The sequence below is a fragment of the Nematostella vectensis genome, chromosome 4, assembly GCF_932526225.1.
Source record: "Nematostella vectensis chromosome 4, jaNemVect1.1, whole genome shotgun sequence".
Classification (NCBI taxonomy): domain Eukaryota; kingdom Metazoa; phylum Cnidaria; class Anthozoa; order Actiniaria; family Edwardsiidae; genus Nematostella; species Nematostella vectensis.
The window spans coordinates 19231249-19249385 of NC_064037.1; the positions used below are offsets into that span (position 1 = coordinate 19231249).

Below are 18137 nucleotides of genomic sequence, written 5' to 3' on the forward strand. Positions count from 1 at the left end.
AGGTCACTCAAGTTTAAACAAGCAATTATCTCCGTTCCTATAACACGTACGACCTCATTTAACACTCTAACCTTTTGCCATCGCTGTTAGAATCCTTTGCCTTTCATGTTACTCCAACAATACCATATTTTCCGAACAAATTCGCATCATTTACGTGAGCTTATCTATTTCATGGTAACGCATCGGCTTGTGTCAAAGCGTTCGTTCGTTCTAAATTTGGTCGCATATTTTACTTACCGAATATGCATAAGTGCTACGTCACTTCCGTTCTATTCTTAACCCAGAAAAGTTAGTTTTCTTTGTTTACTTTAGTCTTATAATATTATTTCTTATAATATTTCTGCGCTACAATTTATTTTACAATTACTTTCGCTGTAATAGAAACTATTCTATTATTTGTGGTGTTTTTTTGTACACTTTTTTGACATATTTCCTGTTCATTTTTTACATCATTTAGGCATTAGATTCATACTCTATATTCACTGTTAGTTTCAGAGAGTAGTTTTAACTCCAAAAAGGGAGTAAAAAACTAAGGTACAAAATGACTCCCTTTTTGGAGTAATTTTTTACTCCCTTTTTTCTACTCTCTCAAGGGAGTAGATTTTACCCCTGTAGGGGAGTAACTAAAGGGAGTGATTTACTAGGTTGCTTGCTATTACTCCATTAAAGGAGTACAATTTACCCTCAAAATGGAGTTATTTTTACTCCTTTTTTTCCTACTCTCTCAGGGGAGTAGATTTTACCCACTTTAGGGGATAGCTAAGTGGAGTAATTTACTAGGTTGCTTGTAGTTACTCAATTAAAAGAGTACAATTCACCCTCAAAATGGGAGTCAATTTTTACTCCCTATTTTGTTATTTCCCCCTACTAATTGGGTAACTAAAGGGATGATTTCAACCCCTCCCCCCTGTTTTTACAAAATGGCCGTTTAAACTCCACCTACTTCAGGGGTTAATACTGGAGAAATTAGAGTAATTTAGAAACACCAAGGGAAAGACGTTATTATGAATTTGACAAATCATTTAATTAAACAATTCAGTTTAAGAAATAACAAAAATATAAGTTGAAAAAATGTTTGAAAAATAATAGTCATTTGACATAAAGTATCCAGGACAAAATTACTACAAGTGTCCCAACATAACAAAGCTGAAACAAACATACACAATATTATTTTTCTATAACAACTTTAACAGCTTTTGAACATTACCCTTTTTGGCATCATTACGGTTTTCCAAAAGAACTGCCTCCTCCTCCATCTTTGTATATTCAGATAAGAAGCTAGAAGCCTAATGCCTCTATATGCACCATTTAAATTTAAACCTGGTAGGCTAGCTTGAAAAGATAACTAGGTTATTCATATGCAGGGTTTACGGTGATCAGAATATACAGACAAAAACCAACTACAGTAACATTAGATATTCAGAATAAATATCTGGACAAATTTTAGGTGCAAGACTGATTACTAGGTTTTTACTAAGCTAAGTTATTCAATTAAACAAGAGACTCTTTCAGGGGTGTTAAGGTAAGGACGATGGCATTAGGGGGTGGGTGCACAGGGGTACAGGATATGAACGGCAGGGTCACAGGGGTGCAAGTTGGTAAGCGCTTGGTCATACATGGGTAAAGGGTAGTTATGTGATTAGGTGTCATAGGGGTGTAGGTCAGTTAGGGATGGGTAGGCAGGGATATAGGGTAGTAAGTGCTAGGTCATAGGGGTGTAGCTTTGTTAGGGGTTGGTACTCAGGGGTATAGGGTAGTAAGTGCTAAGTCATAGGGGTGTAACTTAGTTAGCGGTGGGTACTCATGGGTATAGGGTAGTCAGTGCTAGGTCGTAGGGGTTTAGCTTAGTTAGGGGTGGGTACTCAGGGGTATAGGGTAGTTACAGCCAAGTCATAAGGGTGTAGCTAAGTTAGGGGTAGGTATTCAGGGGTATAGGGTAGTTAGTGCTAGGTAGTAGAGGTGTAGTTTAGATAGGGTTGGGTATTCAGGGGTATAGGCCAGTTAGTGCTAGGTCGTAGGGGTGTAGCTTAGCTAGGTGTAGGTACTCAGGGGTAAAGGCTAGTTTGTGCTAGGACATAGGAGTGTAGTTTAGTTAGGAGTGGGTACACAGGGTTATAGGGGTGTAGTTTAGTTAGGGTATGGTTTTAAGGGGTATAGGGTAGTTAGTGCTACGTCACAGGGGTGTAGCTTAGCAAGGGTTGGGTACTCAGGGGTAAAGTGTAGTTATTGCTAGGTCATAGGGGTGAGGCTCAGTTAGGGGTAGGTATTCAGGAGTATAGCGTAGTTAGTGCTAGGTCGTAGGGGTGTAGCTTAGTTAGGCGTGGATACTCAGGGATATAGGGTAGCTATTATTATTAATTATTTTTATTAATTATTATAATGTACCCATATTACCTAGCTCTTGAAACCATGTCACTGGTTGAACCATCCCCTAAAACCCTGCATCTCCAAGACCAAGCCATTGATACCCTCTACCCCTGTGTACCCACTCATTCATAACTTGCACCCCTATGACCTAGTTCTTGATATCATTGACCCTTATTACCATCCCTTGAATTCTAGTACCCGTTTGACCAACTCTTGTTACCCTGTACACCTGTCAACTCACCCACTAACTCACTTATCTTAAAGTTCCCTTAACTTCCTTATCTTAACACCCCTGAAAAAATCCCAAGTTGATCTGACCTGGATTCGAACCACGGGCCTCTTGTTTGAGAAGCGAAGCCCGTACCACTGAGCTATCGCGCCACTCTTGAAAACTAGAAGTAACTACCGTATAGCCTTGTTTACCCAGCCTTATAAGGTATAGAGTAGTTTTTCCTTGATATCTCGAGAGTGGCGCTATGGCTCAGTGGTACAGGCTTCGCTTCTCAAGCAAATGGGCCAGGGTTCGAATCCAGGTAAGATAAACTAGAGACTTTTTCAGGGGTGTTAAGGTAAGGACGGTGGCATTAGGGGGTGGGTGCACAGGGGAAAAGAATGTAAACGACAGAGTCACAGGTGTGCAAGTTGGTAAGTGCTTGGTTATACATGGGTAAAGGGTAGTTATGTGATTAGGTGTCATAGGGGTGTAGGTCAGTTATTGATGGGTAGGCAAGGATATAGGGTAGTAAGTGCTAGGTCATAGGGGTGTAGCTTAGTTAGGGGTTGGTACTCAGGGGTATAGGGTAATAAGTGCTAAGTCATAGGGGTGTAGCTTAGTTAGCGGTGGGTACTCATGGGTGTAGGGTAGTTAGTGCTAGGTCGTAGGGGTTTAGCTTAGTTAGGGGTGGGTACTCAGGGGTATAGGGTAAGTACAGCCAAGTCATAAGGGTGTAGCTTAGTTACGGGTGGGTACTCAGGGGTATAGGCTAGTTAGTGATAGGTCGTAGGGGTGTAGCTTAGCTAGGTGTGGGTACTCAGGGGTATAGGCTAGTTTGTGCTAGGACATAGGGGTGTAGTTTAGTTAGGAGTGGGTACACAGGGTTATAGGGGTGTAGTATAGTTAGGGTTGGGTATTCAGGGGTATAAGGTAGTTAGTGCTACGTCACAGGGGTGTAGCTTAGCAAGGGTTTGGTTCTCAGGGGTAAAGTGTAGTTATTGCTAGGTCATAGGGGTGAGGCTCAGTTAGGGGTAGGTATACAGGACTATAGCGTAGTTAAAGCTAGGTCGTAGGGGTGTAGCTTAGTTAGGCGTGGATACTCAGGGATATAGGGTAGCTATTATTATTATTAATTATTATTATTAATTATTATTATGTACCCATTTTATCTAGATCTTGAAACCCTGTGCCTGTTTGAACCATCCCCTAAAACCCTGCACCTCCAAGACCAAGCCATTGATACCCTCTACCCCTGTGTACCCACTCATTCATAACTTGCACCCTTATGACCTAGTTTTTGATATCATTGACCCATATTTACTAACTACCTTCTCCACTAAACAAAAAAAAAAACCCTTTATTCATAACTCTCATGTCGTTTTATTATCAACCCCATCTCTTATTACAACCTTAACCCGTCGTCTCATAACCCTATAATCTTAACCACCCGGACATAACCTGACAGAATTACTTCTCCGTTTATTACAATCATTCAAGATCTGTTTTACATTCTTTTCTGGAGAATTATTTTGTTCTTATACACAACTTCAAGCTAGTTTCTGCTTTGTGAATTGCTTCACCAACAATTTACTCATCGGGTCAGGCACGAGGTCACTCGAGTTTAAACAAGCAATTATCTCCGTTCCTATAACACGTACGACCTCATTATGAATGGGGGAGATCTGTTAGATCTGTTTTACATTCTTTTCTGGAGAATGATTTTGTTCTTATACACAACTTCAAGCTATATTCTGCTTTGTGAATTGCTTCACTAACAATTTACTCATCGGGTCAGGCACGAGGTCACTCGAGTTTAAACAAGCAATTATCTCCGTTCCTATAACACGTACGACCTCATTTAACACTCTAACCTTTTGCCATCGCTGTTAGAATCCTTTGTCTTTCATGTTACTCCATCAATACACATATTTTCCGAACAAATTCGCATCATTTACGTGAGCTTATCTATTTCATGGTAACGCATCGGCTTGTGTCAAAGCGTTCGTTCGTTCTAAATTTGGTCGCATATTTTACTTACCGAATATGCATAAGTGCTACGTCACTTCCGTTCTATTCTTAACCCAGAAAAGTTAGTTTTCTTTGTTTACTTTAGTCTTATAATATTATTTCTTATAATATTTCTGCGCTACAATTTATTTTACAATTACTTTCGCTGTAATAGAAACTATTCTATTATTTGTGGTGGTTTTTTGTACACTTTTTTGACATATTTCCTGTTCATTTTTTACATCATTTAGGCATTAGATTCATACTCTATATTCACTGTTAGTTTCAGAGAGTAGTTTTAACTCCAAAAAGGGAGTAAAAAACTGAGGTACAAAATGACTCCCTTTTTGGAGTAATTTTTTACTCCCTTTTTTCTACTCTCTCAAGGGAGTAGATTTTACCCCTGTAGGGGAGTAACTAAAGGGAGTGATTTACTAGGTTGCTTGCTATTACTCCATTAAAGGAGTACAATTTACCCTCAAAATGGAGTTATTTTTTACTCCTTTTTTTCCTACTCTCTCAGGGGAGTAGATTTTACCCACTTTAGGGGGTAGCTAAGTGGAGTAATTTACTAGGTTGCTTGTAGTTACTCCATTAAAAGAGTACAATTCACCCTCAAAATGGGAGTCAATTTTTACTCCCTATTTTGTTATTTCCCCCTACTAATTGGGTAACTAAAGGGATGATTTCAACCCCTCCCCCCTGTTTTTACAAAATGGCCGTTTAAACTCCACCTACTTCAGGGGTTAATACTGGAGAAATTAGAGTAATTTAGAAACACCAAGGGAAAGACGTTATTATGAATTTGACAAATCATTTAATTAAACAATTCAGTTTAAGAAATAACAAAAATATAAGTTGAAAAAATGTTTGAAAAATAATAGTCATTTGACATAAAGTATCCAGGACAAAATTACTACAAGTGTCCCAACATAACAAAGCTGAAACAAACATACACAATATTATTTTTCTATAACAACTTTAACAGCTTTTGAACATTACCCTTTTTGGCATCATTACGGTTTTCCAAAAGAACTGCCTCCTCCTCCATCTTTGTATATTCAGATAAGAAGCTAGAAGCCTAATGCCTCTATATGCACCATTTAAATTTAAACCTGGTAGGCTAGCTTGAAAAGATAACTAGGTTATTCATATGCAGGGTTTACGGTGATCAGAATATACAGACAAAAACCAACTACAGTAACATTAGATATTCAGAATAAATATCTGGACAAATTTTAGGTGCAAGACTGATTACTAGGTTTTTACTAAGCTAAGTTATTCAATTAAACAAGAGACTCTTTCAGGGGTGTTAAGGTAAGGACGATGGCATTAGGGGGTGGGTGCACAGGGGTACAGGATATGAACGGCAGGGTCACAGGGGTGCAAGTTGGTAAGCGCTTGGTCATACATGGGTAAAGGGTAGTTATGTGATTAGGTGTCATAGGGGTGTAGGTCAGTTAGGGATGGGTAGGCAGGGATATAGGGTAGTAAGTGCTAGGTCATAGGGGTGTAGCTTTGTTAGGGGTTGGTACTCAGGGGTATAGGGTAGTAAGTGCTAAGTCATAGGGGTGTAACTTAGTTAGCGGTGGGTACTCATGGGTATAGGGTAGTCAGTGCTAGGTTGTAGGGGTTTAGCTTAGTTAGGGGTGGGTACTCAGGGGTATAGGGTAGTTACAGCCAAGTCATAAGGGTGTAGCTAAGTTAGGGGTAGGTATTCAGGGGTATAGGGTAGTTAGTGCTAGGTAGTAGAGGTGTAGTTTAGTTAGGGTTGGGTATTCAGGGGTATAGGCCAGTTAGTGCTAGGTCGTAGGGGTGTAGCTTAGCTAGGTGTAGGTACTCAGGGGTAAAGGCTAGTTTGTGCTAGGACATAGGAGTGTAGTTTAGTTAGGAGTGGGTACACAGGGTTATAGGGGTGTAGTTTAGTTAGGGTATGGTTTTAAGGGGTATAGGGTAGTTAGTGCTACGTCACAGGGGTGTAGCTTAGCAAGGGTTGGGTACTCAGGGGTAAAGTGTAGTTATTGCTAGGTCATAGGGGTGAGGCTCAGTTAGGGGTAGGTATTCAGGAGTATAGCGTAGTTAGTGCTAGGTCGTAGGGGTGTAGCTTAGTTAGGCGTGGATACTCAGGGATATAGGGTAGCTATTATTATTAATTATTTTTATTAATTATTATAATGTACCCATATTACCTAGCTCTTGAAACCATGTCACTGGTTGAACCATCCCCTAAAACCCTGCACCTCCAAGACCAAGCCATTGATACCCTCTACCCCTGTGTACCCACTCATTCATAACTTGCACCCCTATGACCTAGTTCTTGATATCATTGACCCTTATTACCATCCCTTGAATTCTAGTACCCGTTTGACCAACTCTTGTTACCCTGTACACCTGTCAACTCACCCACTAACTCACTTATCTTAAAGTTCCCTTAACTTCCTTATCTTAACACCCCTGAAAAAATCCCAAGTTGATCTGACCTGGATTCGAACCACGGGCCTCTTGTTTGAGAAGCGAAGCCCGTACCACTGAGCTATCGCGCCACTCTCTTGAAAACTAGAAGTAACTACCGTATAGCCTTGTTTACCCAGCCTTATAAGGTATAGAGTAGTTTTTCCTTGATATCTCGAGAGTGGCGCTATGGCTCAGTGGTACGGGCTTCGCTTCTCAAGCAAACGGGCCAGGGTTCGAATCCAGGTAAGATAAACTAGAGACTTTTTCAGGGGTGTTAAGGTAAGGACGGTGGCATTAGGGGGTGGGTGCACAGGGGAAAAGAATGTAAACGACAGAGTCACAGGTGTGCAAGTTGGTAAGCGCTTGGTCATACATGGTTAAAGGGTAGTTATGTGATTAGGTGTCATAGGGGTGTAGGTCAGTTATTGATGGGTAGGCAAGGATATAGGGTAGTAAGTGCTAGGTCATAGGGGTGTAGCTTAGTTAGGGGTTGGTACTCAGGGGTATAGGGTAATAAGTGCTAAGTCATAGGGGTGTAGCTTAGTTAGCGGTGGGTACTCATGGGTGTAGGGTAGTTAGTGCTAGGTCGTAGGGGTTTAGCTTAGTTAGGGGTGGGTACTCAGGGGTATAGGGTAAGTACAGCCAAGTCATAAGGGTGTAGCTTAGTTACGGGTGGGTACTCAGGGGTATAGGCTAGTTTGTGCTAGGATATAGGGGTGTAGTTTAGTTAGGAGTGGGTACACAGGGTTATAGGGGTGTAGTATAGTTAGGGTTGGGTATTCAGGGGTATAAGGTAGTTAGTGCTACGTCACAGGGGTGTAGCTTAGCAAGGGTTGGGTACTCAGGGGTAAAGTGTAGTTACTGCTAGGTCATAGGGGTGAGGCTCAGTTAGGGGTAGGTATACAGGACTATAGCGTAGTTAAAGCTAGGTCGTAGGGGTGTAGCTTAGTTAGGCGTGGATACTCAGGGATATAGGGTAGCTATTATTATTATTAATTATTATTATTAATTATTATTATGTACCCATTTTATCTAGATCTTGAAACCCTGTGCCTGTTTGAACCATCCCCTAAAACCCTGCACCTCCAAGACCAAGCCATTGATACCCTCTACCCCTGTGTACCCACTCATTCATAACTTGCACCCTTATGACCTAGTTTTTGATATCATTGACCCATATTTACTAACTACCTTCTCCACTAAACAAAAAAAAACCCTTTATTCATAACTCTCATGTCGTTTTATTATCAACCCCATCTCTTATTACAACCTTAACCCGTCGTCTCATAACCCTATAATCTTAACCACCCGGACATAACCTGACAGAATTACTTCTCCGTTTATTACAATCATTTAAGATCTGTTTTACATTCTTTTCTGGAGAATTATTTTGTTCTTATACACAACTTCAAGCTAGTTTCTGCTTTGTGAATTGCTTCACCAACAATTTACTCATCGGGTCAGGCACGAGGTCACTCGAGTTTAAACAAGCAATTATCTCCGTTCCTATAACACGTACGACCTCATTATGAATGGGGGAGATCTGTTAGATCTGTTTTACATTCTTTTCTGGAGAATGATTTTGTTCTTATACACAACTTCAAGCTATATTCTGCTTTGTGAATTGCTTCACTAACAATTTACTCATCGGGTCAGGCACGAGGTCACTCAAGTTTAAACAAGCAATTATCTCCGTTCCTATAACACGTACGACCTCATTTAACACTCTAACCTTTTGCCATCGCTGTTAGAATCCTTTGCCTTTCATGTTACTCCATCAATACCATATTTTCCGAACAAATTCGCATCATTTACGTGAGCTTATCTATTTCATGGTAACGCATCGGCTTGTGTCAAAGCGTTCGTTCGTTCTAAATTTGGTCGCATATTTTACTTACCGAATATGCATAAGTGCTACGTCACTTCCGTTCTATTCTTAACCCAGAAAAGTTAGTTTTCTTTGTTTACTTTAGTCTTATAATATTATTTCTTATAATATTTCTGCGCTACAATTTATTTTACAATTACTTTCGCTGTAATAGAAACTATTCTATTATTTGTGGTGTTTTTTTGTACACTTTTTTGACATATTTCCTGTTCATTTTTTACATCATTTAGGCATTAGATTCATACTCTATATTCACTGTTAGTTTCAGAGAGTAGTTTTAACTCCAAAAAGGGAGTAAAAAACTAAGGTACAAAATGACTCCCTTTTTGGAGTAATTTTTTACTCCCTTTTTTCTACTCTCTCAAGGGAGTAGATTTTACCCCTGTAGGGGAGTAACTAAAGGGAGTGATTTACTAGGTTGCTTGCTATTACTCCATTAAAGGAGTACAATTTACCCTCAAAATGGAGTTATTTTTACTCCTTTTTTTCCTACTCTCTCAGGGGAGTAGATTTTACCCACTTTAGGGGATAGCTAAGTGGAGTAATTTACTAGGTTGCTTGTAGTTACTCAATTAAAAGAGTACAATTCACCCTCAAAATGGGAGTCAATTTTTACTCCCTATTTTGTTATTTCCCCCTACTAATTGGGTAACTAAAGGGATGATTTCAACCCCTCCCCCCTGTTTTTACAAAATGGCCGTTTAAACTCCACCTACTTCAGGGGTTAATACTGGAGAAATTAGAGTAATTTAGAAACACCAAGGGAAAGACGTTATTATGAATTTGACAAATCATTTAATTAAACAATTCAGTTTAAGAAATAACAAAAATATAAGTTGAAAAAATGTTTGAAAAATAATAGTCATTTGACATAAAGTATCCAGGACAAAATTACTACAAGTGTCCCAACATAACAAAGCTGAAACAAACATACACAATATTATTTTTCTATAACAACTTTAACAGCTTTTGAACATTACCCTTTTTGGCATCATTACGGTTTTCCAAAAGAACTGCCTCCTCCTCCATCTTTGTATATTCAGATAAGAAGCTAGAAGCCTAATGCCTCTATATGCACCATTTAAATTTAAACCTGGTAGGCTAGCTTGAAAAGATAACTAGGTTATTCATATGCAGGGTTTACGGTGATCAGAATATACAGACAAAAACCAACTACAGTAACATTAGATATTCAGAATAAATATCTGGACAAATTTTAGGTGCAAGACTGATTACTAGGTTTTTACTAAGCTAAGTTATTCAATTAAACAAGAGACTCTTTCAGGGGTGTTAAGGTAAGGACGATGGCATTAGGGGGTGGGTGCACAGGGGTACAGGATATGAACGGCAGGGTCACAGGGGTGCAAGTTGGTAAGCGCTTGGTCATACATGGGTAAAGGGTAGTTATGTGATTAGGTGTCATAGGGGTGTAGGTCAGTTAGGGATGGGTAGGCAGGGATATAGGGTAGTAAGTGCTAGGTCATAGGGGTGTAGCTTTGTTAGGGGTTGGTACTCAGGGGTATAGGGTAGTAAGTGCTAAGTCATAGGGGTGTAACTTAGTTAGCGGTGGGTACTCATGGGTATAGGGTAGTCAGTGCTAGGTCGTAGGGGTTTAGCTTAGTTAGGGGTGGGTACTCAGGGGTATAGGGTAGTTACAGCCAAGTCATAAGGGTGTAGCTAAGTTAGGGGTAGGTATTCAGGGGTATAGGGTAGTTAGTGCTAGGTAGTAGAGGTGTAGTTTAGATAGGGTTGGGTATTCAGGGGTATAGGCCAGTTAGTGCTAGGTCGTAGGGGTGTAGCTTAGCTAGGTGTAGGTACTCAGGGGTAAAGGCTAGTTTGTGCTAGGACATAGGAGTGTAGTTTAGTTAGGAGTGGGTACACAGGGTTATAGGGGTGTAGTTTAGTTAGGGTATGGTTTTAAGGGGTATAGGGTAGTTAGTGCTACGTCACAGGGGTGTAGCTTAGCAAGGGTTGGGTACTCAGGGGTAAAGTGTAGTTATTGCTAGGTCATAGGGGTGAGGCTCAGTTAGGGGTAGGTATTCAGGAGTATAGCGTAGTTAGTGCTAGGTCGTAGGGGTGTAGCTTAGTTAGGCGTGGATACTCAGGGATATAGGGTAGCTATTATTATTAATTATTTTTATTAATTATTATAATGTACCCATATTACCTAGCTCTTGAAACCATGTCACTGGTTGAACCATCCCCTAAAACCCTGCATCTCCAAGACCAAGCCATTGATACCCTCTACCCCTGTGTACCCACTCATTCATAACTTGCACCCCTATGACCTAGTTCTTGATATCATTGACCCTTATTACCATCCCTTGAATTCTAGTACCCGTTTGACCAACTCTTGTTACCCTGTACACCTGTCAACTCACCCACTAACTCACTTATCTTAAAGTTCCCTTAACTTCCTTATCTTAACACCCCTGAAAAAATCCCAAGTTGATCTGACCTGGATTCGAACCACGGGCCTCTTGTTTGAGAAGCGAAGCCCGTACCACTGAGCTATCGCGCCACTCTCTTGAAAACTAGAAGTAACTACCGTATAGCCTTGTTTACCCAGCCTTATAAGGTATAGAGTAGTTTTTCCTTGATATCTCGAGAGTGGCGCTATGGCTCAGTGGTACAGGCTTCGCTTCTCAAGCAAATGGGCCAGGGTTCGAATCCAGGTAAGATAAACTAGAGACTTTTTCAGGGGTGTTAAGGTAAGGACGGTGGCATTAGGGGGTGGGTGCACAGGGGAAAAGAATGTAAACGACAGAGTCACAGGTGTGCAAGTTGGTAAGTGCTTGGTTATACATGGGTAAAGGGTAGTTATGTGATTAGGTGTCATAGGGGTGTAGGTCAGTTATTGATGGGTAGGCAAGGATATAGGGTAGTAAGTGCTAGGTCATAGGGGTGTAGCTTAGTTAGGGGTTGGTACTCAGGGGTATAGGGTAATAAGTGCTAAGTCATAGGGGTGTAGCTTAGTTAGCGGTGGGTACTCATGGGTGTAGGGTAGTTAGTGCTAGGTCGTAGGGGTTTAGCTTAGTTAGGGGTGGGTACTCAGGGGTATAGGGTAAGTACAGCCAAGTCATAAGGGTGTAGCTTAGTTACGGGTGGGTACTCAGGGGTATAGGCTAGTTAGTGATAGGTCGTAGGGGTGTAGCTTAGCTAGGTGTGGGTACTCAGGGGTATAGGCTAGTTTGTGCTAGGACATAGGGGTGTAGTTTAGTTAGGAGTGGGTACACAGGGTTATAGGGGTGTAGTATAGTTAGGGTTGGGTATTCAGGGGTATAAGGTAGTTAGTGCTACGTCACAGGGGTGTAGCTTAGCAAGGGTTTGGTTCTCAGGGGTAAAGTGTAGTTATTGCTAGGTCATAGGGGTGAGGCTCAGTTAGGGGTAGGTATACAGGACTATAGCGTAGTTAAAGCTAGGTCGTAGGGGTGTAGCTTAGTTAGGCGTGGATACTCAGGGATATAGGGTAGCTATTATTATTATTAATTATTATTATTAATTATTATTATGTACCCATTTTATCTAGATCTTGAAACCCTGTGCCTGTTTGAACCATCCCCTAAAACCCTGCACCTCCAAGACCAAGCCATTGATACCCTCTACCCCTGTGTACCCACTCATTCATAACTTGCACCCTTATGACCTAGTTTTTGATATCATTGACCCATATTTACTAACTACCTTCTCCACTAAACAAAAAAAAAACCCTTTATTCATAACTCTCATGTCGTTTTATTATCAACCCCATCTCTTATTACAACCTTAACCCGTCGTCTCATAACCCTATAATCTTAACCACCCGGACATAACCTGACAGAATTACTTCTCCGTTTATTACAATCATTCAAGATCTGTTTTACATTCTTTTCTGGAGAATTATTTTGTTCTTATACACAACTTCAAGCTAGTTTCTGCTTTGTGAATTGCTTCACCAACAATTTACTCATCGGGTCAGGCACGAGGTCACTCGAGTTTAAACAAGCAATTATCTCCGTTCCTATAACACGTACGACCTCATTATGAATGGGGGAGATCTGTTAGATCTGTTTTACATTCTTTTCTGGAGAATGATTTTGTTCTTATACACAACTTCAAGCTATATTCTGCTTTGTGAATTGCTTCACTAACAATTTACTCATCGGGTCAGGCACGAGGTCACTCGAGTTTAAACAAGCAATTATCTCCGTTCCTATAACACGTACGACCTCATTTAACACTCTAACCTTTTGCCATCGCTGTTAGAATCCTTTGTCTTTCATGTTACTCCATCAATACACATATTTTCCGAACAAATTCGCATCATTTACGTGAGCTTATCTATTTCATGGTAACGCATCGGCTTGTGTCAAAGCGTTCGTTCGTTCTAAATTTGGTCGCATATTTTACTTACCGAATATGCATAAGTGCTACGTCACTTCCGTTCTATTCTTAACCCAGAAAAGTTAGTTTTCTTTGTTTACTTTAGTCTTATAATATTATTTCTTATAATATTTCTGCGCTACAATTTATTTTACAATTACTTTCGCTGTAATAGAAACTATTCTATTATTTGTGGTGGTTTTTTGTACACTTTTTTGACATATTTCCTGTTCATTTTTTACATCATTTAGGCATTAGATTCATACTCTATATTCACTGTTAGTTTCAGAGAGTAGTTTTAACTCCAAAAAGGGAGTAAAAAACTGAGGTACAAAATGACTCCCTTTTTGGAGTAATTTTTTACTCCCTTTTTTCTACTCTCTCAAGGGAGTAGATTTTACCCCTGTAGGGGAGTAACTAAAGGGAGTGATTTACTAGGTTGCTTGCTATTACTCCATTAAAGGAGTACAATTTACCCTCAAAATGGAGTTATTTTTTACTCCTTTTTTTCCTACTCTCTCAGGGGAGTAGATTTTACCCACTTTAGGGGGTAGCTAAGTGGAGTAATTTACTAGGTTGCTTGTAGTTACTCCATTAAAAGAGTACAATTCACCCTCAAAATGGGAGTCAATTTTTACTCCCTATTTTGTTATTTCCCCCTACTAATTGGGTAACTAAAGGGATGATTTCAACCCCTCCCCCCTGTTTTTACAAAATGGCCGTTTAAACTCCACCTACTTCAGGGGTTAATACTGGAGAAATTAGAGTAATTTAGAAACACCAAGGGAAAGACGTTATTATGAATTTGACAAATCATTTAATTAAACAATTCAGTTTAAGAAATAACAAAAATATAAGTTGAAAAAATGTTTGAAAAATAATAGTCATTTGACATAAAGTATCCAGGACAAAATTACTACAAGTGTCCCAACATAACAAAGCTGAAACAAACATACACAATATTATTTTTCTATAACAACTTTAACAGCTTTTGAACATTACCCTTTTTGGCATCATTACGGTTTTCCAAAAGAACTGCCTCCTCCTCCATCTTTGTATATTCAGATAAGAAGCTAGAAGCCTAATGCCTCTATATGCACCATTTAAATTTAAACCTGGTAGGCTAGCTTGAAAAGATAACTAGGTTATTCATATGCAGGGTTTACGGTGATCAGAATATACAGACAAAAACCAACTACAGTAACATTAGATATTCAGAATAAATATCTGGACAAATTTTAGGTGCAAGACTGATTACTAGGTTTTTACTAAGCTAAGTTATTCAATTAAACAAGAGACTCTTTCAGGGGTGTTAAGGTAAGGACGATGGCATTAGGGGGTGGGTGCACAGGGGTACAGGATATGAACGGCAGGGTCACAGGGGTGCAAGTTGGTAAGCGCTTGGTCATACATGGGTAAAGGGTAGTTATGTGATTAGGTGTCATAGGGGTGTAGGTCAGTTAGGGATGGGTAGGCAGGGATATAGGGTAGTAAGTGCTAGGTCATAGGGGTGTAGCTTTGTTAGGGGTTGGTACTCAGGGGTATAGGGTAGTAAGTGCTAAGTCATAGGGGTGTAACTTAGTTAGCGGTGGGTACTCATGGGTATAGGGTAGTCAGTGCTAGGTCGTAGGGGTTTAGCTTAGTTAGGGGTGGGTACTCAGGGGTATAGGGTAGTTACAGCCAAGTCATAAGGGTGTAGCTAAGTTAGGGGTAGGTATTCAGGGGTATAGGGTAGTTAGTGCTAGGTAGTAGAGGTGTAGTTTAGATAGGGTTGGGTATTCAGGGGTATAGGCCAGTTAGTGCTAGGTCGTAGGGGTGTAGCTTAGCTAGGTGTAGGTACTCAGGGGTAAAGGCTAGTTTGTGCTAGGACATAGGAGTGTAGTTTAGTTAGGAGTGGGTACACAGGGTTATAGGGGTGTAGTTTAGTTAGGGTATGGTTTTAAGGGGTATAGGGTAGTTAGTGCTACGTCACAGGGGTGTAGCTTAGCAAGGGTTGGGTACTCAGGGGTAAAGTGTAGTTATTGCTAGGTCATAGGGGTGAGGCTCAGTTAGGGGTAGGTATTCAGGAGTATAGCGTAGTTAGTGCTAGGTCGTAGGGGTGTAGCTTAGTTAGGCGTGGATACTCAGGGATATAGGGTAGCTATTATTATTAATTATTTTTATTAATTATTATAATGTACCCATATTACCTAGCTCTTGAAACCATGTCACTGGTTGAACCATCCCCTAAAACCCTGCATCTCCAAGACCAAGCCATTGATACCCTCTACCCCTGTGTACCCACTCATTCATAACTTGCACCCCTATGACCTAGTTCTTGATATCATTGACCCTTATTACCATCCCTTGAATTCTAGTACCCGTTTGACCAACTCTTGTTACCCTGTACACCTGTCAACTCACCCACTAACTCACTTATCTTAAAGTTCCCTTAACTTCCTTATCTTAACACCCCTGAAAAAATCCCAAGTTGATCTGACCTGGATTCGAACCACGGGCCTCTTGTTTGAGAAGCGAAGCCCGTACCACTGAGCTATCGCGCCACTCTCTTGAAAACTAGAAGTAACTACCGTATAGCCTTGTTTACCCAGCCTTATAAGGTATAGAGTAGTTTTTCCTTGATATCTCGAGAGTGGCGCTATGGCTCAGTGGTACAGGCTTCGCTTCTCAAGCAAATGGGCCAGGGTTCGAATCCAGGTAAGATAAACTAGAGACTTTTTCAGGGGTGTTAAGGTAAGGACGGTGGCATTAGGGGGTGGGTGCACAGGGGAAAAGAATGTAAACGACAGAGTCACAGGTGTGCAAGTTGGTAAGTGCTTGGTTATACATGGGTAAAGGGTAGTTATGTGATTAGGTGTCATAGGGGTGTAGGTCAGTTATTGATGGGTAGGCAAGGATATAGGGTAGTAAGTGCTAGGTCATAGGGGTGTAGCTTAGTTAGGGGTTGGTACTCAGGGGTATAGGGTAATAAGTGCTAAGTCATAGGGGTGTAGCTTAGTTAGCGGTGGGTACTCATGGGTGTAGGGTAGTTAGTGCTAGGTCGTAGGGGTTTAGCTTAGTTAGGGGTGGGTACTCAGGGGTATAGGGTAAGTACAGCCAAGTCATAAGGGTGTAGCTTAGTTACGGGTGGGTACTCAGGGGTATAGGCTAGTTAGTGATAGGTCGTAGGGGTGTAGCTTAGCTAGGTGTGGGTACTCAGGGGTATAGGCTAGTTTGTGCTAGGACATAGGGGTGTAGTTTAGTTAGGAGTGGGTACACAGGGTTATAGGGGTGTAGTATAGTTAGGGTTGGGTATTCAGGGGTATAAGGTAGTTAGTGCTACGTCACAGGGGTGTAGCTTAGCAAGGGTTTGGTTCTCAGGGGTAAAGTGTAGTTATTGCTAGGTCATAGGGGTGAGGCTCAGTTAGGGGTAGGTATACAGGACTATAGCGTAGTTAAAGCTAGGTCGTAGGGGTGTAGCTTAGTTAGGCGTGGATACTCAGGGATATAGGGTAGCTATTATTATTATTAATTATTATTATTAATTATTATTATGTACCCATTTTATCTAGATCTTGAAACCCTGTGCCTGTTTGAACCATCCCCTAAAACCCTGCACCTCCAAGACCAAGCCATTGATACCCTCTACCCCTGTGTACCCACTCATTCATAACTTGCACCCTTATGACCTAGTTTTTGATATCATTGACCCATATTTACTAACTACCTTCTCCACTAAACAAAAAAAAAACCCTTTATTCATAACTCTCATGTCGTTTTATTATCAACCCCATCTCTTATTACAACCTTAACCCGTCGTCTCATAACCCTATAATCTTAACCACCCGGACATAACCTGACAGAATTACTTCTCCGTTTATTACAATCATTCAAGATCTGTTTTACATTCTTTTCTGGAGAATTATTTTGTTCTTATACACAACTTCAAGCTAGTTTCTGCTTTGTGAATTGCTTCACCAACAATTTACTCATCGGGTCAGGCACGAGGTCACTCGAGTTTAAACAAGCAATTATCTCCGTTCCTATAACACGTACGACCTCATTATGAATGGGGGAGATCTGTTAGATCTGTTTTACATTCTTTTCTGGAGAATGATTTTGTTCTTATACACAACTTCAAGCTATATTCTGCTTTGTGAATTGCTTCACTAACAATTTACTCATCGGGTCAGGCACGAGGTCACTCGAGTTTAAACAAGCAATTATCTCCGTTCCTATAACACGTACGACCTCATTTAACACTCTAACCTTTTGCCATCGCTGTTAGAATCCTTTGTCTTTCATGTTACTCCATCAATACACATATTTTCCGAACAAATTCGCATCATTTACGTGAGCTTATCTATTTCATGGTAACGCATCGGCTTGTGTCAAAGCGTTCGTTCGTTCTAAATTTGGTCGCATATTTTACTTACCGAATATGCATAAGTGCTACGTCACTTCCGTTCTATTCTTAACCCAGAAAAGTTAGTTTTCTTTGTTTACTTTAGTCTTATAATATTATTTCTTATAATATTTCTGCGCTACAATTTATTTTACAATTACTTTCGCTGTAATAGAAACTATTCTATTATTTGTGGTGGTTTTTTGTACACTTTTTTGACATATTTCCTGTTCATTTTTTACATCATTTAGGCATTAGATTCATACTCTATATTCACTGTTAGTTTCAGAGAGTAGTTTTAACTCCAAAAAGGGAGTAAAAAACTGAGGTACAAAATGACTCCCTTTTTGGAGTAATTTTTTACTCCCTTTTTTCTACTCTCTCAAGGGAGTAGATTTTACCCCTGTAGGGGAGTAACTAAAGGGAGTGATTTACTAGGTTGCTTGCTATTACTCCATTAA

The 18137-nt window shown here is 40.3% G+C and overlaps 2 long non-coding RNA genes across 2 annotated transcripts; both read right to left on the reverse strand.

The window, feature by feature from the left end:
• Positions 1 to 4336: 4336 nt before the first annotated feature.
• Positions 4337 to 8703, reverse strand: LOC125561865. The gene is made up of 2 exons (XR_007307567.1): positions 8565 to 8703; positions 4337 to 4434 (listed from the first exon to the last, which is right to left on the reverse strand). It is a non-coding gene; the product is annotated as an uncharacterized LOC125561865 (long non-coding RNA).
• A 4337-nt stretch (positions 8704 to 13040) lies between these two features.
• On the reverse strand, positions 13041 to 18021 carry LOC125561863. Its single transcript, XR_007307565.1, has 2 exons — positions 17331 to 18021; positions 13041 to 13138 (listed from the first exon to the last, which is right to left on the reverse strand). It is a non-coding gene; the product is annotated as an uncharacterized LOC125561863 (long non-coding RNA).
• Between the last annotated feature and the right edge of the window lie 116 nt (positions 18022 to 18137).